This window comes from Mirounga leonina, unplaced genomic scaffold (genome assembly GCF_011800145.1).
Source record: "Mirounga leonina isolate KUSES-001 unplaced genomic scaffold, KU_Mleo_1.0 Mir_153, whole genome shotgun sequence".
NCBI classification, from domain to species: domain Eukaryota; kingdom Metazoa; phylum Chordata; class Mammalia; order Carnivora; family Phocidae; genus Mirounga; species Mirounga leonina.
In genome coordinates this window covers 3,327,477-3,354,260 of record NW_023270387.1, presented here as the reverse complement: position 1 = coordinate 3,354,260, position 26,784 = coordinate 3,327,477, and the positions used below count along the sequence as shown (strand labels likewise).

Here is a 26,784-nt window from a genome sequence, read left to right as displayed (position 1 = left end):
ATAAAAAACACACACTGATACTTTTTTTTTTAAAGAAAACATCACCGTAAAACAGTAAACACTCACCTATTTCTGATAAACTAATTGCAATGAGAGATCTCAATACTTACATTAATTAGAAATGCTATGACTTTGGCAGAAAGAACTTTAAAAATCTGAAAGTATCAGAGAAAATATCTCTTACTGTACAAAAAGAATAGATGTAACTCTGAAAAGTCTTAGCGATACAGAAATCATTCCTTTGTCACAATGTTATTTATACAGTTATGTCCATTAAGTGGTATTATCCAAAGAATCAAGAGAAGAAACCTATTGTCTTAAGGTAACAATAATAGTCGTGTGTATAAAGGAGAAGTATCTTGTAAATTATAATTCTATTATTAAAAAAAACTATGTAGAAAGGGAAAAGAGAGTGTTGGTAATAATGTTCTGGATAGAATACTTGGACAATGATGTGATGTGGCTGTTGCCCTGCTTGCCAACTGAAAAAAAAAAGGGTCTCTACAAAGAAGTTTTAGTTGCCCAAGTCCCCTGCTGGTTGCCACGCTCAAGCACCCACACTTTTATTAGTGACGTTAGAAAGAGAAAAGCCAGATGCAAATTAAGTAAATAGAAGTTAGAGGTAGAAATATAAATCATCCAGGTAGTCCTCCCTTGGAGAACTCCCAAAGGAGGACTTTAAGAGGGCTTTGTGAGAGTGGGACAAAGGACCAGGATGAGGAGCTGTGGTCGTGAGCTTATATTTAGGGGTCTGTGTATGGAGCCCTGTGGTTTGGGGACTACCTAGGACTACCTAGGTAGAAAGTCCCTGAGGACTTTCTCAGTCATTGTAAGAAAGGTGCGAGTGTTACTTCAGCTGCTGTATCACCCGTGCATGGAAGAAAGCCTGGACGGGACATTCTCCTGCTGTTGGAGCTGTGTGCGAGTCGGGTGACTAGCGATTTTACCAGACTGACACTGGGATTGTTGGTCTTCCCCTTTACTCAGAAGCCAGGATCAGTAGACAGGGAGGTAACACTATGAACTAGGTAGTTCATGTTAACAGAATGTTAACACACCTTATATTATACCTAGAACATTATTGTTCTTACTGTTCTTACTGCTTTCAGTCCATCATTTGTTCCACAAAGTAGAAATGAGTAAGTGAAACCAGAACAAAAACAGAGCCCACACCACCTTTCCAGCCCACCTGGTTTTGCTCATTTTTTAAAGACTTCCATATGCATTACTTCTATGATGCTTTTCTTGATTCCCTGCTTCCTGACTTTTCTTCCTCTACCCACGTATTCTCACTTTCTGGGTGCATTTCTATCCTAGCACTGACCCTACCAGGTTCACCCAGGAAAAGGATTTTTTTGGAAAACACTCACAAACATTCCATTGACTGTGACCTCATTGGTCAGTCAACATAGCACAATACCAGATTGACTGGCAACATGGAGACATGTGTGAATGAGCATGACCCCATGCTGTAGTTAAAAAAAAAAAAAATTTGACTTCCCTAGAGGAAGAAAGGCCAGACTTCTCTAAAATGAAGAGGCAGAAATGAGTTGTTAGCTTCACATCATCTGGAAAACCAAGTCTATTCCTCTTCTCATTCAGATTAAACACAAATAAAGGAACATCTATTTAAAAAAAAAATCAGTTAGGAGTGGGTGTTATAGTACTAGTTACACTGGAAGCCTATATTATATAGAAACTTCTAGACATATGTTAAGTCCTTGGTCAGCTTAGATAGACAACCTTACGAGGGTCTGGTGAAATTCTCCCAGGTGTCCTTCTTCCCCAGTATGCTCTCAATCTATTTTCCTTCCTTCTGCTATCCTCCTGTATTTCTTTTTTTTTGGGGGGGGGTTATATTTATTTTTTTTGTTCTTATGTTAATCCCCATACATTACATCATTAGTTTTAGATGAAGTGTTCCATGATTCATTGTTTGTGCATAACACCCAGTGCTCCATGCAGAATGTGCCCTCCTCAATACCCACCACCAGGCTAACCCATCCTCCCACCCCCCTCCCCTCTAGAACCCTCAGTTTGTTTTTCAGAGTCCATCGTCTCTCATGGTTTGTCTACCCTTTATCCTCCTGTATTTCAACTTAGAATGATTTAGAACCTGATTATGGTTTATACGCTCATTATTTATTGATTTAAAAAAATCACTGAGTCCTCTTCTCAATGCAGTGAAAATGTGAATATTTCTGTTGAGATACCATTCAACTTGATCCTTTTTATGGGCACAGGGCTTTTCAGTAACTACCTTAGTAGCCCTTACGGAAGAGAGGTCCTTATATCTGGATAATAATTTTAAAATATCAAGAAAACTAGCACAAGAAAGTTATCCCTGCACCCCTTTGTGGAACACACAAGTCTGGCATCAATGTTCTAGAAAGCTCCAAATTAAGTTAAAGGTCTGTAAAATGGCTCACACTGCATGTGAAATTTGGACCTGTTTCATCAGCAATATTTAATTACTATATTGGACATAAAGTGACAAGAGTCCCATTAATTAGCCCAGGGACTAGCATTATTCATTCTTTTGGCACTGAAGCAATTCTCATTACAGTGAAGCTGATAGGGGAATGATAAATGACAACAGGCTACTAAAATTGTTACTATCTACTGAGTACAACTAATGCAACCCCAAACAGAAGTGTGCAGAAGAAAACACTGCAATGACATGGAGACAATGTGGAGTGTTCTCAAAGTGTCATAAGCCATTTGGGTGGATTTGAGAAACTCTCTTCAGTATCTAATGAAGCCAAAATATAGGTCTTTCTTAGGGAAGAACATCCCAGGCAGTTATTTTGAATAGTTGTCCTCAAACATGACTGGTCATCAGAATTATGTGGATATTTTTCCAAAAAAAGAGATTCTTGTGTGTTTCTCTCTTCAGCTTTCCAATTCCTCACCCAAGTTTCTGAGTTCTACATATCTTTTTCCATACGTATCTCAGATGATTGTGATGCAGACTAGGGAATCACAGATTTAGAGTATAAGTGCACACAGGCTTCAGTTCACTCAGTGTAGCTGTGTGTTGCAAAAATGTTGGTTCCAAGTCAAGGTGTGACATTATCTGAAGGAAATAGTATTAATGGTCATTTTAGAATAGTATTTTCATTGACTATTAATTAGGCATGAACATTCATCTTTTTCAAATTTCTATGTTTACCAAAGTTAACTGGAATTACTTTTTTCTTCCTATATTTAATCAGTTGCTTGAAAATTCATAAGAAAAATTCATCATGAAATGCTGTTTTCATTTTCAAATATATTTCATTTTTAAATATAAAAGTTTCATTTCATTTTTAAATATAAAAGTTTTAAGATCTGGATTTTTTACACATTTCTGACTTTAATTGATTAAACTGCAAAATTTTCACTCAAATGCCCATCTATGTTAATAGACTAGATCTACCCAAATCTGCCTGATAGGATTTTGTGGTAAGAGAAGCCTGCTGAAGATTGTATATTATTCACATATTGTCTAATTTTGGTGAGAATATTCACAAATGATCTTTTCTCTGAGATTACTACAGAGAAAGCCAGCTTGTAATATGAAAGTTTAGCTTACATATTTTGATCAGGAAATGTTGGCCCAGGTCAAATGATTTTTCTGCATATGTTGAGATGATCATATGATTTTTCTTTTTCGCCTCCTAATGTGACAAATTACATTGATTAATTTTCAAATGTCAAGCCAAACTTGCATTCCTGGGATAAAATCTACTTGGTATTGATGGAATATCCATTTCATGTATTGTTATATATGATTTTCTGTAAGTGTGGTAAACTTTGCATCGGTATTTGGTATTGGTCTGCAATTTTAATTTACTATAATATCTTTACTCATCTTTGCCATTTTAGAATGGGTTTGTAAATACTTCTGCCTCTTTAATTGTCTAGAAGAATTTGTATAAAATTGGTACTATTTCTTCCTATGTGTTTAGTTGAATTTACCAGGAAAACAGAGGAATGGAGGATTCCTGGTAGGAAGATTTGTAACTAAAATTCAATTTTGTTAGCAGATATGGAGTTATTCAGGTTTTCTTTTTTCCTGAGTATGATGGCTAAGTTTATGTGTGAACTTGACTAGACCACAGGATGCCCAGATATCTGATCAAACATTTCTGGATGTTTCTGTAAGGACATTTTGGGATGAGATTAATAATTAAATTGGTAGAATAGTTAAACCAACTTTGAAAGAAGAACAAAGATGTTCGTTTTAAGGTTATTACAAGTCTATAGTAATCAAGAGACTATGAAATTCTTTAAAAACAAGGGTCATGAGAAAATTTTTGCTGGTGATATGTTGTTTGTCTTTAAGATAGAGATTGTTTCATGGGTGTTTACATATGTGCATACTTGAATGTGTGATTCATTGTGTGTCAATCATACCTCAATAAAACTGCAAAAAATTTACAATCATACAAACACGAAAGAAAGAAAGAAAGAAAGAAAGAAAGAAAGAAAGAAAGAAAGAAAGAGAGAAAGAAAGTTAGTTTAATGTGACTGTGCTTCACAGCCCATCTGAATAAACTGCCTGAGAATACTCACAAAAATTCTAGCTCCTGTGCCTTACCCCAGACCAACTGGATCAAAATTTCAGAGGCTAAGTCCTTGAATTCATAATTTTTTTAAGTGCCTCTCCACTCCATCCAGAGATTCTTATGTACTAAATGTTGAAATTCATGATCAAATTCTAAAGTTTTTCTTTGTCTTGGTGTTTAAGAGATTTATTTTGTGGTCAAGACGTTTTGAATAATGGAAACATGTTTTTCATATTCTTTGGTTGTTCCATAATAAAATGTTTAAATCTTGGACAGTGTCGTAACTGGTGGCCTATTTTCCATACTCAGGATTTTGCTCTGAGTGTAGACTCTAGGAATTCCCATGACATGAAAACAGGGGAAGCTGTTTTATTTCATCTGAGAGTCCCTCTCTTCTGAAAATATCCTCTTTTTGAGATCTGTACTTTCCAAGGCCTCCATCATGAAAAGGAAGAACGGGTAATCCCCCGAAGAGACTTACAAAAATAAGTAAAAGGAAGTATTTCCACTATTTTCAAATTATAATTTTGGAACACTTATAAATGCAGAACAGTTGAGTGAAACATCATTCATTTATTCTCCCAAAACTCAGAAAGACTCAGGGAATACAAAATTTTGGCATTTTTTTCCTAAATGTTTTCTCTTCATATAATTATTTATATGGTTGAGATCATTTTATATACATGTTTTTGAGATTCTAATCTTTTATCTTAATATCTTCTCTCACAGCTATTTCCTTAGATAATTCAAAACTATTAGCATCATCCTTTTAATGTTTTCATTTAAGTCAAGTGTATGAGGGACTTATTTCAGTAATCACTTTGCTATATTGCTACATTTAGGATGTATTCAAATTTTCAATATTATAAATAATGCTGAAATCTACTTCTGTGTTGCTGAAATAATTTATTAACTTACAGGTCAAAGGTTATGAAAATTAAAAGTTATTGATGAATATAACAAGATTGCTTTCAGAAAGATTAAACCAATTTAAATTTCCACTGCCAGGGTCTGATAAAACCTATGTATGAAATCTCACGAGGCGAAAATTTTATCCTTTTTTGAATTTGGCTAATTTGTTATGAATAGGCATGTTGCCTTTGCATAAGCTATTTTTAGTTATTAGACAAGGAAAAAAGGTCACATTCATGGGCCAATGCTAATGCATAACAAAAAGAAAGCCAAAGTGCTTGATTTCTATCTTTAACCTTGTCTGTCAAATAGAACTATCAGACCAATGGAATGATAATAAACATTATTAAGATATAATCTAAGGCCAAGAACTGGATGAAATAATTTTAATAAAATACATTATTTCCTAAAAGATTTTAAGTTCTGCACTGAAAGACTCAAAGACTTTATAAATGAAAATGCGGAAACATTCTCATGGATGTTTAGCTGAGATAAAATGAAAAATTAATTACATTTTTAAATACATTGTAGTTTTATTTCTTATCTGTCTGATCTAGTACAGTCTGTTACTACTGATGCATTTATATTGATTTCTTCCTCAACTATCTTATAGTTTTTGCTTTCTACATGTCAATAATATGTGTGATGTCTGAGGATTTATAGAACTTCTCTGTGACTTGTAATTTCTACAGCACTACAGCGTGATCAGGGCACTGACTGTAGGGTTCCCCCAACCCCGCAGGCTCAGCCCCCCAGCGCCAGCTCTGACAGCCCAGGCAAAGCCCTTAGCTCTCTACGCCACTGGCTGGCTGTGCCCACAGCAAGAACAATAGTACCTACTTGCAGGGGTGTTGAAAAGATGAGATGAGCTATCAGGCAAGGGCCGCAAACTTCGAAAAGTAGTGCATCTTAGCTTTTCTTATTGCAATTTTCTCCTTTTCTCCTTTCTACCCTCCCTCCTTCTCTCTCCAGTCTGTCTTCCTCTTCCTCCCTCCTTTCCTGGCTAGTTTCTGCATTCCCTGATATCTTTGCAAATATTTCATTTTAAACTCTCTTTAAGAAGACCGTTTGTCCTCTTTGGGGCACAAAATATTGTTTTTATGCAATATAAGAAACATTTTTAATAATCGAGGAATAACAAATTTTATTATTAGAACAGAAACGTCCAATTTTTCATCTTATTTTATATTTTTTTATTTCTCCAATTTCCTTAATATGTCTCTATGTTCTATCACTTGTGACATGGCTTATGTATGCTTTAGCCTTTTCCCCACTGGTAATGTGGAGGGGAAAGGAAGTAGGGGTCATCTTTCTGCCCCTAAACCACATGGCTGTTTCTCAATGCGTGGATTTCAGCCATCTACAGTGTCTGTCTACTTACTCGCTAGTGTCCTTTTTTGGTGATGTATTGGGTTTTTTGTTTTGTTTTTTTGTAACAGTGAATTACATTCAATGTAACATTATTTTTCTACTTTCTTTCAAGAATTACACCTGCTTCCATTTCTCAACAATAATTAGAGCTTCATGACTAATTGTTATTTAAATAATTACATCTACCTCCAGACTTTTCAATAACATGTTTCCTACCAAGTTTAAGGATTTGATAAAACTGTTTATTGAAATGCATTTTCTTAGAATATAAAAAGCTCTTTCTGTACAGAGCTTCAAGTGAATGTTATTCCAGATAAGCCTTCTTGTATTCATTTTTGCATTTTCTTCTGCTCCAGTTTTCCTTTCTTCAGAAGTGGTAATTATTTATATATTTGACCAACATTATGTTCAATAGCTAGAACATCTACTCTCTCCTTACCTGGGTTCTGATTCTGTAACTCTACACTGGGTGCTATTTTCTCAATTCTATCCTCCTGATATTTTACTTGGCTTTTTAAAAAATGCTAATTCTATTCATTGATATTGCTAATGCAGGTTTGGATTTTGAAATAATTTCACTTTTCTCATCAAATGCTTGCCTCGATTTTGCCAGCTCCTTGTAATCTTTCGAGGTTTCTTCTTTCTTTATTCCTTTGATTCATTTCATAGAACTCATGGTCTCTTTAATTTTCTTACAAGTTCAAAAACCTGCTCCCCCCTCCCCTCAATTTCTTAGGATATACATTTAAATGCATACTCCTTACTAGTATTTTTCATGCTATATTCCTTTTCATCATTTTTAAGAGAAATTCCACAGCATCACCATGATACTCTTCACTGCTTTTTTTTTTTATGCTTTTCACCTCTGAATCTAGGCAGTTCCATCCATTCCTGTCATTTGTCCTGAAATAATGTTGTCTTTTGTTTTCCTATCCTGTTTAAATGGATGCTGTTGCCATCTTCTTATTCTTTGAACGGGGAGCTTCCGTGAGTTACTCGGGTGCTGAAAAGAGTGTGTGAGGTGGGCTTGCTGCAGTCCAGTTCTTCCAATTGGCCACCCTCCTTCCCTCGGCCCTGCAGCAGCAGAAACTCTTGGGCTGGTGGTGGGGGGTCGGTCTTCAGCTGGGAGTTCGTTTCCCCTGGGGGCCACCACGGCTTAAGCCTCACGCCCCACATCTACTTAGGGCTTGTTAAGAGGGTCTCTAGGAACAATGACCCGCTTCTCACTCACCACACCTTGCTATTGATCCACTAGGACAGAGACCGAGGCCAGCGTTCACTCTCTTCACCTAGGAAAATTACTGCCCGTAACATATGATTCAGGGCTTAGGGGCTGCCAGTTTCCAACAGTCAGCATAAATAAAATGTCTTATCTTAAATTTCTCTTATCCCAATGTGCTCTTAACATATTTCCTGGAAATAGTCTTCTCAATGATGCGAATAAGATTTTGATGTTCTAAAAGGATAAAAAGTTAGACTCAACCATTAGAGACCAGCAAGCTTGATGGAGCTCTGAGGGAGAAGTGGGGGACATGGGATCTCGCAGCATGGCAGTCATTTCCTCCAAAACAAATCTTGGGCATCTCTTCTCATCATAGTCTCTTTTCCTCTCCTTGAAGTAGGTGAGTAGTTTTAAAACCAGCTTCTCAGTAATTTCCTTTGAAAATCTTTACGTGTGGAGCTCTTCACATACTTATTTCTGTATCTGATACAACCATATCGGTGACTCAGTTAAACGGTGGCTGAAATAGTTGCATCTAACATACTGTGGTTTCCACTCCTATGGCTGCCATTAGTATGAGCACTATGACGACGATGATACTAGGCTGAGGATGACTCCCGCCACTACCACTGAAGGAAACCAGGTAAATGAGGAGCACCTAGGACATCAGTACCTCAGTAAAGCATATGGTAGCACGTCTTGGAAGTCCCTGAATAAACCATAAGGAAACATGGAATCAAAACAGAAGAGACAAGAGCTTTCTAACTGGTGAAATAACTGGGCCTAGATGTGCTGGCAGTTGAAAGAGGTCAACTTTCCTAGAGGGAAGAGTTTGTCAAGAATCCTATAGGATCTTAGCTTTGTTCATGTTCCTATTCAAGATGGATGAATGTTGAACCACCCTGAATGCTGACCACCATATTTTCAGAAAGCAAGAAGCAGGTAACACGATAAATATGGCAAACATATTGCATTGAAATGTGACATATATCCAAAACAAAAATCAGAGGAAGAAATATACGATGTTGTATTTAATTCAAGCAAATTACCTGAATAGTTATAAAATGTGTGGCTTTGCATCAGGATTACAAGATAGTAAGCTAGATGCATCTTTTTCAATGATATTATACAAACTTAGTATGTCCAACAGAAAGCCCAACCTCAACACCTAGGACATACAGTCTTGATCGATTTAGACACATCTGGGGTTTTTGGGTTTTTTTCTTTTTTTCTGCAACTTTGGAGGAAGGGGTAAACAGGTACAAAGGGCTTCCAGGGCCATACAATTTTGGAAATTTTGCATAAAAATTAAGAAGTTGATAGTATATACTAGTTAAGTACCTTTGAGGCTCCCAATCAGGAACCAAGGTCACCCTTGAACGTTCCAAGGAGCGTTAGATGTGACCCAACTACATGGATCCAAGTCACTCTAATGTTTAACAGAGCTGGAGTGCACAGGGTAGTTTCATGAATAACGGGTTTCCATCAAGAGAGACGGGTGACTTAGTTTAACGCCACTGTGTTCTCAGCTTGCCGGCCGCTACTCCTCCTTGCTCAATGTGAGCTCCTGTGAGAGCACAGAAGGTTGTAGAGAGCAGTTTTCTGTCTTGAAATAGAGAGACTACAGGCAACACTGCTTGGTGGCCTAGTAACACACATGGACTGGAGGCACTGAAGCATGGACGGATAGGAGACGAACCTGACTTGGGCTGAATTAAAACTGGTAAGTGACATCAGCATGGGACCCTCGGGAATCACGTGACCAAAGTGCGAGTGACACAAAGTGATATTACACGGTAGAACCTACGCTTGTGAGATATGATCGATCTTGTTATACTCAAGGATTCTTTGGAAATTAAAAAAGAAAAACAAAACCCCAAATCAGAGATGTATTTCCTGCCAAGTCTGTTGCCATTTAAACGCTCTCTATACTAGTCTTAGCTGAGTCATTAAGCGGAAAAATTCTTCTCAATTTTCTGCTCAAGTAACTGCTATAACGAACATCAGTGACCAGACTGAGCTGGAAAGTAACATCAGAAGGGAGAATAATGGCTAAGGTGAGTTGAGAGAAAAAGGCTAATATTATAGAACAATTTAGGTTAAACTGCGAGATCTAAATTCTCTAACTCTCAGATAGAAAGTTAATATAGTTACTAATTTCAGAATTGTATTAAACATAGGGAATAATTATTCTATATCACTTACTCATTAAATGTTAATAAAGCTCTAGACTTAAATGATAAATCAAAGTTCTGTTTTATTCTACTTTTACTGTCGTCAATGTTATCATGACAGATATCAGGGAAATACTCTCGTAAACTTTCAGAAGGGCTTATTAAAAACTTATAAGGCAATGCTCCATGATTCTAAACATAGTGATCTGACATAAAAATAATAATTAGGATAAGAATAATGTTATAAAACATGCTCTGTTTGAAGCTTCAAAACATCAATTTAATCTAATTTATTTTTACATGTTAAATGAAGAGAAAAGTAAAAATTAAGCAAAAGAAATGTAATTTTAAGAAATAGAGAAAGCAAAACAAAATGAAAATAATTAGCTATCACTAGTCATCTACCTAATTGAGAAGAAATTAATATACACTGTGATGAAAAGAGCATCAGTATACACTGAGAGCCATGTATGTTTATGCAGAAAGCAATTTCACAGTATATACTGAGAACTTTTACAATTCTCAATTGCATGCTCCGACAGTATGGAGGCTTCTCAAAAAATTAAAAATAGAAAGACCATACAATCTAGTAATTCTACCAGGTACTTACCCAAAGGAAACAAAAACACTAATCTGAAAAGATACATGCACTCTTATGTTTATTGCAGCATTACTTATAACAGCTAGGATGTTTTAGCAGCCCAAGTGTCCATCAACCGATGAATGGATAAAGAAGATGTGATATACACACACACACAATGGATTATTACTCAGTCATAAAAAGAATGAGATCTTGTCATTTGCAACAACATGGATGGGCCTAGAAGGTATTATGCTAAGTAAAATAAGTCAGATAGAGAAAAACAAATGCCATATGGTTTCACTTATATATGGAATCTAAAAATGCAAAATAAATGAAAAAACAAAAAGCAGAAATAGACCCATAAATACAGAGAACAAACTGATGGTTGCCAGAGGGAAGAGAGGTTAGAGGATGAGCAAAGTGGATGAAGGGGAGTGGGAGGTACAGGCTTTCAGTTATGGATGGAAACATCCAAAGGAAATAAGTAGAAATATGGTCAAAGTGTTACTTATAATTATTAAATACTAGAAAAAAATTAAACATTTAAAAACAAAATCACTAAATAAATGATCGTCCATAAACTAAATTATTATGTGGTCATTAAAATAGTATTTCTAAATAATATTTATTGGGATAATGCCTAAAATAAAATGTTAATCCTAAATAACACAATAAATATTATGAATATTTTTAAAATAAGTAAAACCAGTATGTACATTTTTATTATTTGGTAGTAAGATTACTGTGATTTTAATTGTTTTGTTTGTTATAACTGTAGTTTTCAAATTGCCTGTTACAGGCACATTACCGTGGTAATTAGAAAGATTTGTCAAAATAAAGCAACAAGTGTGAACGTGTTGGTAAGGAATTCACAGAATACAAGGAAAAAAATTTTTTTTTCATTTTTGTGGGTTTGAAATTATTATGAAGCACCCAACTTCTTTTTTTTTTTTTTAAAGATTTTATTTATTTATTTGAGAGAGAGAATGAGACAGAGAGAGAGAGAGCATGAGATGGGGGAGGATCAGAGGGAGAAGCAGACTCCCTGCTGAGCAGGGAGCCCGATGCGGGACTCGATCCTGGGACTCCAGGATCATGACCTGAGCCGAAGGCAGTCGCTTAACCACCTGAGCCACCCAGGCGCCCGAAACACCCAACTTCTTAACTCAGAAAATGTCGTCTCTTTACTTTCTTTTTCTGAATGTTAGGGAAACATCTCCATCAAACTCTTGGTCAGATATAAACCCCAAATTATTTCTGAAAAGCTAAAATGTAGTTATTTGATTAATATAAATGTTGATGCTCTCAAAATAATAAAAAATTATCTACCTATATTCTTCATTAATCATTTATTGCAATAATTCTAATGATCTTTTTAAAGAATTTATTTGAGAGAGAGACAGAAAGAGTGACAGCACAAGCAGGGAGGAGGAGAAGCAGGCTCCCCGCTGAGCAGGGAGCTAGACACGGGGCTCGATCCCAGGACCCCGAGATCATGACCTGAGCCCAAGGCAGACACTTAACCGACTGAGCCCCTCAGGTGCCCCTGATTTTTTTTTTAAATCTCTATGAAATGCTAAACATTTTTAATACCCGTAGTACCTGGTAATAGAATTTAGCAAGTGATGGCACCTCCCGCGTGAGATGTAAGTAGTATGAGGATATAGGAAACGTGTACTCGTTTTCTTTTTCGTATTTAAGTGAAAATTAAGATGCAGTCTGTAAATTGAAGATTATGTGGAAAACATCATCTTGATTGCTTTCTTCAAACTCTATGATCCTTTGCTCTCTTTGTATTAGCAAGGTTACTATGGAACAGTAGAAGTTTGGCTTCAGATTAAGGAGATGTGGATTCATAGCCCCAGCTGTATCAGAAGGGCACGGTGTGAATTTAGGAGAGCCCTTTACCTTTTTCGGTGACAGGAACTACCTGATTTATAGGTACCTTTCAGTTTAACAGCCTATGATGATCATGGTTATAGTTTAAATGTGAATAATAATACGATGGCATTACCATTGTAAATTAAAAACATACACTATGATTTTGAAGTAAAATATATTGAATGTTTAAGATGTCCTCAACTTTTCTAAGATTAAGACTCTTTGAACTTACTATCATAAATACTATAAAGCCCAGAAAAGACTGAGGCTGGACCCATGGGAGGTGCAGGACTGTGGTGCTGAAATCCTCATGGGGCCAGAGGCCTGGGGTCCCTTCCACAACAACTGTTCAAACATTGCCATAAGTATACTTCATCCATGAAACTAATAATGTCTGCTTAAATCAAATATTGAAAACATATTCTGTACTTGTTCAGGTACTCATCCCCTTAGTAAACTTTTTTTTTTTAACTTTTCTTCAAAAGTGGAATCAGTGGACTTAATGAATGCACAAGTTTTGGATTTGGGAGTGAGAAGAGAATGAACACTGAATTAGGGTTGGCATAGCATAAATATTCCCTTCTCCCCAGGGAGTTAGTGTGATTCAGTAAGTACTCCCTTTCCAAGTAAGAGGGAGCCAAGATGCACTTCCTGCTTTATTTATGGTGATCTGTTTGATTTCTCGCTGGTTTATTGTTTTCAGAGAAAATGCAGACACGTTCGTGGAATATTGAGTATTTGTGTAAATACTTGCTAATTAACTACTATGTGCACTATGCTGATTTGCAAACTGAGAACAGGGAACAGAAAGGATAAGTGGGCCACTTCACTGACAAACAAGGTAAAAGGTGATCAAGAAGGGAAAGGAATGATGAATGTTATTCTGGGAACGTCAGAGAAAGAAAAAGAAGAGAGTGAGTTTTAATAACCTACAGAAAGACGGGTAAAGAGAGAAAGCAATCCCCTCACAGGGCAGAGGTACGGCGAAAGAAGAACATGAACTTAAGAGATCCACGGAGGTGACAGTGTGAAAGTCAGAGATTAACAAAGAGACTTCGAAGTAATCGGGTAAATGACGAATGAGTGATGTTTAATAAAAAGACAGGCTAAATAATCCAGATACTATTTAAAAAGGGGAACAGACGATATGCACCAAGAAAATATGGAGAAAAAAACCCATCCTCTAAGGTGCAGATTCCTGAAAAACTATTTGATAATATTGTTACTCTGAACTTATATGTTTAAAAATGACTGTGTGTTATTTATGGAATTAAATAGGATGATTTAGAGCAACAGGTGTTTGGCCGATTCAGGGTAGCTGCAGATACAGCTTGCTGCTCGGGCGTGTGTGTGGACAGCCCTGGCCCTGAGCCCACAGGGATCACAAAGTTCCTGACCTGGCTCTTCCTCCACGGCTCCTGCTGTCCCTGTCAGCATGACCACCCTGCGGCCTTTGGTGGCATATTAATCATCCCCAATATCGCAAGGCTTCCGTTCCTGCTCCGAAGCAAGCCTCAGCATTGCTTTGGGGGAAGAACTTCACATTTTCACTCCTGCATAAGACCACTCTAGTTCTCTCAGAAACAAGCAACCTATATCATCTATCAGGTGCTCAGTGAAATGAGTTCAAACTTATGTGACATCTGGGTAGCAAAAATACACCATTGTAAGCATTCAGAATCTCAGATGTCCATGTGAATTGCAACCAGTACTTCACTGGTGATGAACCATCTTCCTTCATGATCATTCTCATAGGAGTTAGTTTTTTTTTTTTTTTTAAGATATTATTTATTTATTTGAGAGAGTAAGAGCTGGGGGAGGCTCACAGGCAGAGGCAGAAGCAGACTCCCCACTGAGCAGGGAGCCTGACGTGGGGCTCTATCATCCCAGGATCCCAAGATATGACCTGAGCAGAAGGCAGACACTTAACCAACTGAGCCACCCAGGTCGGTGCCCATCATATGGGTTAGGTTTTAAGAATCATCATATCAAATTGCATTTTTTTTAGCCTACCTTGTAGAATAACAATATGCTATAATGACTGTCAAACACAAGTTATTAAAATATCTGCCTAGGTTTAAGATCCAATGCCATATGTTCCTGGCTAGGAACTTTTCCATCCTTAGGAGCTTCAAGGCACATTGTGGCATCCACCAGCATCTAGTAGAATGGCCATCTATGTACATGTATCCCTCCTTGTAGACTTAAAACTTGATGAGGGCAGAGCATTTATCTGGCTTTTCTTTAAATCCTTGATAGTGCCTAGGACAGTATGATGCATTAGATAGATATTCAGTAAATATTTATAAGTAATTGTGTTAACAAATGCAAATGTTTTTTGACATGATTCATATTACATAATATACACAAAATCCAGGGATTCCTAGTCCCCAGAGAAATTCAATCCAATTTAAAAGCATTACTTTTAAAATAGAAATTTCAATAAAATTTTATATAATACTGTGGTAAGCAAAAGGATTGTTTAAATGTGAGAGGCATTGCATTCTATTGTTAATATCATGAAATGCACTAAAATTAATTATGTATTTCCATTTCTAGTGTTAAGGGCCACAAAGCTTCTATTCATACCTCGTACCATTTAAGATGATTAGTGGGAAATATTTTCAAATATTTTCAAATGGTTGATGATATTCTCAACAATAATGTGGAGTACAAATACCAAAATTAAACAGCATTTTGTAGAGTTTTAATCTTAAAAATATTCTAAATTCTTCTCTATCTCTATACTTAAGATTTTAGATTTAAAAAAAAAAATCACACCACCATTTTATAGTAAATACATGCTGAGGCCTCTGTCCTATGATAACCAACTGAAAAGTCAAGAAACCAAACGGCTGTGTGGTCAAATCCAAACACATCACACTGAGGGGAACCGCGTGGCTTGACAGTCATGACAGATAGGGCACCGATTCAATTCTAGACAAGTGCACTTAGACCTGAGCATCTCGGCGGTTTACTTGAAACGAATCACCGTTGAGAGATACTGTCATCCCGTGTCATTGTTTTAAGATTTCTCTTTGCAAAGAGCTCATGGATTAAATAAGCATCCTTTTCCAAGGCATATGTTTACAATGACATTGTCACAACCGTGGGGAAGCATCACCATATGGCACACACTAAATGAGGCTAGACTTTATAGACTATGGGTTTGGGAAACTGGGGGCTGCTAGGGAAAGTGGAGGGGACAGGCTTTACCATGTCAGCCCTGACAGTGTGCAGGTCCCTGTGCATTGTATCTAAGAGAAAGGATGAACATAGAGGAGGTTTTGATTTGGTATGGGTATCAGGTGGGGTAAGGAAAGTAAATGAGACTCTGAATAAAAAGTCACCTGAAGTTGAAAAGAGGCTGATCTTGAACAAAATGTAAAATGGCAAAGCAGGGCGCCTGGGTGGCTCAGTTGGTTAAGCGACTGCCTTCGGTTCAGGTCATGATCCTGGAGTCCCAGGATCGAGTCCCGCATCGGGCTCCCTGCTCGGCAGGGAGTCTGCTTCTCCCTCTGATCCTCCCCTGTCTCATGCTCTCTCTCTCTATCTCATTCTCTCTCTCAAATAAATAAATAAAATCTTTTAAAAAAAAATGGCAAAGCATTCTTTTTTTTTTTTTAAAGATTTTTTATTTATTTATTTGAGAGAGAGAGAATGAGAGACAGAGAGCACGAGAGGGAAGAGGGCAGAGGGAGAAGCAGACCCCCTGCCGAGCAGGGAGCCCGATGCGGGACTCGATCCCGGGACTCCAGGATCATGACCTGAGCCGAAGGCAGTCTCTTAACTGACTGAGCCACCTAGGCGCCCCCTTTTTTTTAAGATTTTATTTATTTATTTGAGAGAGAGAGAATGAGAGAGAGCACATGAGAGGGGGGAGGGTCGGAGGGAGAAGCAGACTCCCCGCAGAGCGGGGAGCCCGATGCGGGACTCGATCCCGGGACTCCAGGATCATGACCTGAGCCGAAGGCAGTCGCCCAACCGACTGAGCCACCCAGGCGCCCAAGGCAAAGCATTCTTGAGAGAGAAAATGAAAAGAGCAAGAAATTATTTGGGAAACAGGACATTATACTATCCACATGTTCACAAATGGTGTTCCTTGTTGCCTTAAAATGTCCATTTCATGAACATTATCCGTCTTTAATAAACATGAACGTTTTATACTATGAGACATTCCATGAGGGGGATCACCTAATAACAACCGAACTGATGAAGAGCGAGAAGAAGGTATTTGTGTTTTATCCTCTCCATTGGGAAGCTGCTCTGTTTGTATTCTTAAATCGTCTGCTTTGCTTTTAATAGGTTACAAATACACTTGGTAGTTAAAAGCCAGTGTTTGGAGCTTTCCCGCACACGCGTGAGGCAGAGCTGCCCAGGGGTGGACGAGGACACTCAGCTCTGAGGTCTGCAGATGCTCCAAGTCAGCACCACAGACCCCTGCTGCTCTAACCTACATGCTAGTTTTTTTCCCCTCAAGATTTGAGTTTATGGAGAACAGTTTATGTAAATAGGGTTAGTTTACTGCGATAGCTAAGCTGTAAGTAAGTGTGAGAATTAGATCGTAAGTAAGGCAAGGCCAACGTCTCCCCATGGCCACTGGCACGGTTTCCTGTGCGTGACGGTGAGGGTCACTGCAGGGGACGACGTGGCCGGCAAGCTCTGACGGCAGTGGCGCGTGGCCCGGCCAGGCGACACAGCGCAGCCTCCGCTGGAGCCGCCAATGATCTGTGAAAGGGCACAAAGCCAGGACGAGACTCACCCCTGCGATTCCCACGGAAATTTTACAATGTCCTTCACAGTATTTTCCTTTGTCAAAAAATGTAATTTCCACAATTCCTAGTTCAATTTTACCTAGCCTTTCCTCCTAAAGTAAAAGCAATGAAATTTTTAATGTACGTTCCTGCACTTGACACTTACTGTGGGGCCGTCATTTATCAGCCCTATGACAGGTCTTTACACTGCCTTTCCCCTTCAAATACTGGCTTTTGCTTCCAAGTCACAAATTGTACATGTACACTAAACGTTCTTTGCATGGTTTAATTCAAATACTGACATTTTAGTTTACTTTTAAGCAGTTAATTTCCTAGGGAGAGGTTAATTCCCCCAGTTCTATTTTGGGTTCTAAAGAAAATTAAAGATAATTTATTTTCTAAGTCTCTGATATCATTATTTTAGAGAGTATTTAAATATAAGACTCCTATATTTGACTGTGAATATTTAAGAAAAAGATGCAAGTTGCAGTTTTGACTGTCAATATACTTGTCAGAAGCCCTATATATCAACTAATTTCTCAATGCCTCATCATATACATCATATACATATATGATATATATCATTTATCAATATACATCAATTATCAATATACATCAACATATATCAATGATATATATAATATATATAACATATATATCATATATACATATACATATCATACACACACATATATATTTTTTTTTGAGAGACAGAGTGAGCGTGAATGGGGGAAGGGGGAGAGGAAGAGGGAGAGAGAGAATCTCAAGCAGGCCCCATGCCCAGCAGTGCAGAGCCCCACATGGGGTTTGATCTCATGACCCTGAGATCATGACCTGAGCTGAAATCAAGAGTTGAACACTTAACCAACTGAGCCACCCAGGTGCCCCAATGCCTCATTTCTGAAACACTGTGAAGTACTACACATATATGAGGTCTTATTATCATAGGTATGTAGACAAAGTTTTCTGTATTTGTCAAGGTCCACCCCAAAAGTACACACCCAAAAATCATTTAATAAAATATCAGGGCAAGCTCTATAGATTTTACCTTCTAATGAACTTTCAAAAAATTTTCTGACATTCCTCCATGCCTAGAATATAACTGACAATGTTTTATTTTCAGAATCATGCAGCCAGTCCAAAAGAGAATTTCCCATACATTACATAATAAGCCCACAGGGGAAACCAGGGACATTTGGGGGTTGTCAGAATCAGAGATACTAAATAGCAGCAACTCTTAAGCATGTATAAGTAATCTTTGGTGAAATAGGGACAACAGCATATGGAGTCTGGACTCGGAAGGTGTGGGTATGAGCCCACTTTCCGGCTCAGGGGCCCTGGGCAAGGGGCAAAGTTGTCACAGCCATGGTTGGGTTAACGCATGTGCAGGCTTTACGCCAGGCACCTTGCAGGTAAGATCTCCCTCAAGACTCACGGCGTGCCCTTCAGGTTCCTACTACAGTCCCTGTGTTGCAGATCAGGGACATGGAGGCTCAGAGGAGTTCAGAAACCTGCCTCAGGCCATAATGTCTAGGAAGTGGCAGAAACCATTTTCAAAAGCACTAAACACCAAGCTATAAAACATCTAAGAAATGGCAATATTGTCAGTAAAAAAAAAAAAAAAAAAAGCAGGTACATTTTTAAGAAAAGGAATTTTGAGTTTAAAGGTCATTTCAAACAGAAATCCATATAATGGAATAGTAAAGTTCCTCTATTTAAATTGCACACATCAAAACTAAGGTCATTTAGTCATTATTGGGCACAGATGCAACCAATATTTCCCGTGATATAGAAAATACAACATAGCACCCCACAGGAGAACCACCCTCAAGGAGCTGAGGTGCTGGAGAGATTGCCTGATCACATGATCTTTGAGCCGAAGTCTCCGCCCTAATCAATGACACTTCAGTTCCTACTGCCCATGCCAATCTGAAGCATAGGCCATGGATGTGTATCCTTTCATGGCAACTGAGAAACTGCTCTTCGCTTGTTCTTCTCAGGGGCCACAAAGTCAAATGTCTGCAAGGCCTAGATGGGATATAAATACATGGGCAGTAGGTCTCAGGGTTTCTGAGACCCAACTAGAGAGAACAGAACTTCTTTAACTGGGGGCCACTTCCTAAGCTCCAGTCAACTGTTGCCATGAGGAAATTCTGATTCATTGTAATAAGGGTTTTGTAATTTTCCAGAGAGGTCAGAAATCCAAAATTTTATGTACAATCTACTGACTTTTCAGTTGGAAACAAATTAATTTGTTAAAGTTTTATGGACCAAACAGACACAGTTTGTATCTTTCTTCTTGTGTTGCTGACCTTCCTCGGAAATCCTGATTTTGTTTAATGCTAACTGGATACATTTCAGGAATCTCCTTGTTTACGGTTTTAACTCTCACCTACATGCAGGTAATTCCAAAACCCATATAATTATCCCAGATCTTTCTACAGCTACTTGAATATTCAACTGCATACAGAACTCCTCCATCAGACAAGAATTTCTAACTCAATTAGCACCAAAATGCATAAAATCGCTCTGGGCCTTTTATTCCACCTGCATTTCATATGCTACTTATTAGCACAGTTTCTATCCTCTTAGTCATGATCCTGGAGACCCTTCTCCTTCACCACCTTTAACCACGGGTCTGCTCATCTTGTGCACAGGAGGCTGAGTGAATGATACATGGTATTATTTCAGGGATGACTGGTTACACTAACCCTAAGAGGACTTAAACACTTCATACAATGTATTTTAATGCACTTTTTATCTGTTTCTAATTAAAAACAGGGTAAGGGTTCCCCCACCCATTTATAATTTAGACTCCTGAAACACAATGAAGTTGATAAACCTTTAAAAAATTCACATAGTCTTTGAGCAACACAGTGGGCATCGGATCCAGGCTTAGCTCCAGAGCCTCTGGAAGCTCTCCTTACACTGATGGAAGGAAAGGATGCAAGTGTTTCTCCAGATGGAAAGAGCAGTGCTGTGGCCTCTGAGTTTAAGTGAAAGAGCATGGATTGGAGAGTGAGACACAGAAAGAGAGAGACAGGCCCGGAGACCTTCTGAGAAGAGAAGATGGGACATCAGCTAAAACTATAGACTCAAGAGAGAATCCAGAACAGGGAGGGCTGATGACTGATGAGTGAGCCTTTAGTTTGGTTCATTTTACATTCTTGTGTCTACCTTCTTTATCTTCTCAGTTGATGCTGCGTGCCCATGCCCGAGGGCTAGTCCTGGCATTCCCCTTTTCATAACACCAGTCCCCTGCCCAAACCTTCCCTGTTGTCAGATTCTGTCTCAGCTCCTAAAATCCTGATTTATAAGCCACCCCTTCCCTGCCCGCCCTCCCGCCCCGTCTCCACTCGGATCCAGCGAGAGACTGTCCTGTGCCATCCCGCCCTCCTGCAGCTTAGCCTGTGCTCGCTCCCTTCAACCCTCTTGTATGCCTTTCCTGTTCTTCCTCATTCCTTTTATGACAAGATTAAATTCCACCTTACTAAGATTACTGTTTATAAAGTCTGGTCTCTCCCGATATTCCTTCCTTGGCAATTATGCGATACACAGTCCCTTCTAATGTAATGCCTACTTATTCCCTTGTTTCATATTAAGTTACTTCTGCTTTTCCAGCAGATTATCAGCTTTTTACGGTCCAATATCACATCTAATATTTCTTTCCAATAATATGTGCAGCACAAAGCAGGAGGCAAGACAGGTGTCAAAAAACATTCAATTAAGGTGACAAGTGGACACTTACAAAGCTGCATATTAACAAGGGCAGAACGACTTGGTAGCAAACATGTACAGATACTAAAGGAATATACAATATGGCAGTGATGAGTAGCTGAGACAATATGGGTGGTGCAGGCTCATAGGCTTGCTTGTTTTAAAAGATTTTATTTATTTATTTGAGAGACAGAGAGCTTTGCACAGGGGCAGTATCGTAGCCAATGAGGTTTATCCAAGGCGCGATTATTGCTATTTGAGAGACAGAGAGAGCATGCGTGGGGGGAGGGGTGGAGGCAGAGGGACAGAGAATCCCAAGCGGACTCCCCTGAGCGTCGATCCCAATGCCAGGCTCGATCCCACGACCCTGAGATCATGACCTGAGCTGAAATCAAGAGTCAGATGCTTAACTGACTGAGCCACCCAGACGCCCCAACAGATTCATGGGTTTTGAGTATACCTGGGGTAGACAAAGATTTGGTTTTACTCTTTCCATATAAATTCCAGCATCTAAGTAAATCAATCCAATCTTACTTCATTAATGAAATGAGGCTGGGTAAAAGAGCCCTTTTCTTTAGTCCATTATCTTGGCCCTGTAAGAGTTGTTCAAACTATCCCTCTGACCCATGAGGAGAGAAAAGAGGAAATGCCTTTTGAGGTACATTATACATACACTAATGAAGGCAGGGTTCCAGTGTAATCATAGCATTTGTCACACTGCGTTGAGATTTTCAGTGGTCATCACTGGACTACATGCTACTTGGAAGCAAAGAGGCCTATGTCCTTGGAGTGGAAAACTGCTTGGCATACTAGACACACAAAAATTGCTTTTGAAACAGAGTAGAAGTGAGAAGACTTCAGTGGGTCTAGTGCTGTGCAAAGCAGGAGGTTAGGGGTAGACATGAGAATGCACTGTTGCTGCCTGGATCAGAATTTTCAGTGGAGAGCTGGGATAACCCTGTCTGGGGGCAGCATCCTGGCTCTGTCGGTGGTCCGGTGAAGCAGTGCTCAGGAGACCCGTGAACTTGGAAGGAGAACGCAGAGCAGCTTGTAAAGCTGTCCACTCTCACTTGGACACTCTCAGTCCAGGACTCTTAGCCTCCACCTCCTGAACGCAATGTGTTTTAACGAGTGATAATCCTTACAGTCCTTGACCAGTCACCTACTTGTGTGGAAAAGTCCATAAAGAAGAGTTTTTCAATTTTTTATAGTTCCCACAGTTACTAAAACAGAGTCTGCCATAATTCCTTAAATGGATGCTCAAAATATTGAATTAAAATGCTAATATCTAACCATCAATTAAAAATCCCTCCATTCTCCTAATATAACACTGTATGCTAACTATACTGGAATTAAAATTAAAAAAAAAGAAGAGTACACTTATCTTGATGAGCTGTGAGTAATACATAGGATTAGTGACTCACTATATTGCACACCTGAAACTAAGATAACATTGTGAATTACACTGAAATTAAAATAAAAAAAAAATTAAAATAAAGAAAATCACTCCAGGGGTGCCTAGGTGGCTCAGCTGATTAGGTGTCTGCCTTCAGCTCAGCTCGTGATCCTGGGGTCCTGGGATTGAGCCTAGCGTTGGGCTCCCCGCTCAGCAGGGAGTCTGCTTCTCCCTCTCCTTTCTGCTCTTCCCCCCGCCCCACTCATGCTCTCTGTGTGTGTGTCTCTCTCTCTCAAATAAATAAATAAAATTAAAAAAAAAAAGAAAATCTGGGTAAAGAATGAATCATTGTTCCTAGGTTAATGGTTCAGGCCTATTAAATGGCTAATCAAGTATTTATTGAATTAACCATACACAAATTCATAAAAAGAAATTAAAAGAAGCACATAAAAATGTTTAAAAAGACTTATTTTGGGGGGTGCCTGGGTGGCTCAGTTGGTTAAGCATCTGCTCAGGTCATGATCCCAGGACCCTGGGGTCAGGCTCCCTCCTTAGCAGGGAGTCTGCTTCTCCTTCTCCCTCTGCCCCTCCCCCTGCTCATGTTCTCTCTCTCTTGCTCTCTCTAATAAACAAATAAAATCTCAAAAAAAAAATCCCTCCATTCTCATATCCATACATTCCATGGGTATCAGTAGAGTGCTTTTATGTGCCAGCATTGTGCCATAAGCCAAGCACTATGGATTTGTTCCCAGATAAAATGGCATCTCAGGAATCAGGACGTCACATTCCAGAGGGAGAACGATTATATAACAGAGCAAGCAAGGTAAGCTCAGGATGCCATGGGATCACAGCAAAGTGGAGCCTAAACCAGCCTAAGGTAGTCGGAAAGGACTGACCAATATCTGACAGCCATCGGCTCACACATGTAGCTACGGTCCTTTCTGTGGAATTGAGCTTAATATATGCAATCAGACTTGGTAAGTTTCATATTTCAATTGGTAATGAAACATGCTCATAGTGACCAACTGTTCCCCTGACTCTTTCAAATGTGCTATGGTAGGTAAATATAATGACTTAATTTAATACTTTTAATTAATTAATTGAAGCTGACATTTTCATTTAAAAATAATCAAAGGGTATAAGCAAAGAGATCAAACACAGCAACTGCTAAGTGGACATGATATTCTGACAACCAGGCTTGTATTGGCTAAAATGTCTACCAATTTCCCTGGATTGTCTGCCCAATTGGACAGAGCAAGGCAAACTCAATACTTAGTGAAAGACCACTATATTATCTTCTATTTAGATATTAACCAAAGAAGCATAAATGTATACTTTTTGTAAACATGTAGAAAACTCAGGAAAATAAATTAAAAATAATTCTGTACACTAACACCAAAGAAAAATAATCACTAACTACATTTCAGCATTGTCTCCTTCAATGTCTTCTATATGTGTGGTTCTCATGAAATTGTAATCACAGACAGCGTATGTTTTTCCCAGTCACCATTCTATCGTACATATGGCCACATACTGAAAGTCTCTAAATCATGTTGTTCAGTAGTTATACCCTCTTCTGCCTCATAGACAGCACACTGGTTTCAGTCCAATGACTTAACAGCACCAGACTCTTACTAACACTAAGTGAAAAATTTCCCTTTGAAATAAAACAAAACATAAAGTGTAAGGGAGGTGAAGACATTGCTGTTTTGAAAATTAAAAAAAAAAAATTAGCAACAGTTGCCTCTGAATAAAATATCCATACGGGTTTCTAATCTGTGATTTTATCACTTCTGTAAAATGAGGCTTATTTCCACAGTCACTTATATTTTCATGACATATCATCATTATCAGATTTTGTGAAAACAACAAGCATCAGATGCTAAGGGCATGTGTTTATTATATATACATACAGCAGATTCTAATGTATATGCTGTATGTATATATAACAAGACATAAAGTCATTTACAAAGCTGTTCTGAAATACAGGAGATATATATATATATATATATATACACACACATATATATACACACACATACACACTATTCTGAAAATGTATATACACACACACACACATTGTACTCTTATTTTTACAGTATTTGATTTTCAAAAAAGAAATAAATTCGTAAGTAGTATTGGGCAAAAATATGTACCTGAAAGTTTATTATTCATTACTTTGAAGGCAATGAAAAAAATCATTACCTGACAAAGTACACATGCGACTGTCTCACTATCTTTTTTCCTTTGTTAAGCTCTGTGTGTATATCTGTATGCATATATGTTGTCCATATATATGTATGTAGTCGCACTTGCACTAATTATTATTCTTGTCTTAAAATTGTTCAACTCACTTTTTAATTTTTTAATTTTAATTTTTAAATTTTTAGGTTTATTTATTTTGGTGGGGGGGGAGTAGGGGAAGGGGCAGAGAGAGAGGGAGTGGGAGAATCTCAATCAGATTCCATGCTGAGCGCAGAGCCGGACTCAGGACTCGATCCCACACCCCCAAGATCATGACCTGAGTCGAAACCAAGAGTTGGATGCTTAACCAACTGAGCCACCCAGGCACCTCTCAACTCACTTTTTAAAAACCAGTTCTTACTACTCTGCATTATGTGACTGAGTGGCAAGTCTCAGTTTTAGTAGAGATGGTTATTTGAGCCAACTGAATTAAATAAACCTCTACCAAGAGCAGTAACAAAGAGCAATAACAAGGGGGGATAGTCTGAAATTTAATCCGGAATGGGATACGCATTGTTCCATCAGCAACTATACTGATCTTTAAGAAGATTTAATTGCCTTTATACATATCATAAATGATGTTTATTTGTTCATTTTTTCTTCCCAGAAACACCAGCTCTTTTCCAACTGCCTATTATCATAAAAGACTTGGTTTGCAGTCTGAATATACATGGTTGAGATGATAAGCTGAGTATTTTTTGCTGGAAGTAACAGTTCTCGATGGAAAATAGTGAGCAGAATTACATACAATAATGGGTTCTATGAACAGCAACTCAAGTAGCAATACAGTATTTCCTGTCTAGGAAATGGTTTCTTAGTGTGTTGGGTGTGGGAAAGGAACTGCGTTTTGCTATATACATGAATGATTAACAGTGCAGCTAGAATTCTTCCTAAAACATAAATACAATGATGTCATAAACTGCTTAAAATGGTTCTTGCTGTCTTCTGGCCCAGAATAAAAACCACAGTCCTCATCCTAGTTCACCAGGCAGTCTGCAAGGCTCCTCCCTGCTTCTATGCTACAGAGCTATCTGAACCCTCCCCTCAATCTCCCACTCTACAGACCCCCTCACCCCCATCTTTGCCTCCACTTTCCCACCTCATTACTACTCGCCAGAGATGTCCATACACCTTTACACTTTTTCCTATGATGCTCTTTTGTCCGCCTGGAATATTTTGGTCTTTCTTTACAGCATGGCAGAATCTCAAGTGGATTTCACATAATTTCCTAATCTTCCCGCAACACCTTCTGTGCTTGGGAGGATGAAAGGAAAGAGGAAGAGGATAGGGAAAGGGCTAGGGCAAAAACAGTGATTTCCCACATCATTCCTTGACTAGAACTTCCAAATACCTGCACAGAGTCTGGAGGTACACTCCTCCAGGACAAACATGGAACCTACCTTACCACAGCTATCAGCCAGGACTGGTAGATCTGTGATCCTCTAAACAACTAATGAGTTTTAAAAATCCTTCAGCTAGTTCCATCATTATGGAATATAATAAGTCATTATTATAGGTTGAGGACATCTTTTTTTACATCTGACTACAATACTTTTTTTTTTCTTACTATGACCCTAGCTCTTGTGTAAGAAAAAATAACATAAAGAAAGAAAGAAAGAAAAAGCAGAGAAAGTATCTACATACAAAGAGAAGAATTCTTGAACTCAGAACTGTTGGATCAAGTCAGACAGAGGACTCTCATAACTGACATTCTGCCTTAAACTGTCTGCCTGGACTTCAAGTAATTCAACCATTTCTCAACTAAATATTACTAAGTAATGCTTTAATGAGCATTTTCATGACTAGAGATTTTCCTATATTCGTGAATTCAAAATAGTCACAACTTTTATTTTTATTTACTTATTTACTTATTATTTATTTGACAGAGAAAGAGAGAGAGAGAAAACACAAGTGGGGAGGGGCAGAGGGAAAAGGAGAGAGAAAATCTTAAGTAGGCTCCAGCTCAGTACAGAGCCCAAC

At 38.3% G+C, this 26,784-nt stretch overlaps 1 protein-coding gene and 1 pseudogene across 2 annotated transcripts in view; one reads left to right on the top strand and one right to left on the bottom strand.

The window, feature by feature from the left end:
• The window catches only part of GRIA4 (glutamate ionotropic receptor AMPA type subunit 4), a 366,314-nt gene that overhangs the window by 323,556 nt on the left and 15,974 nt on the right, over positions 1–26,784 (bottom strand). The window lies entirely within an intron of this gene.
• Positions 21,360–21,440, top strand: LOC118013553 (annotated as a pseudogene).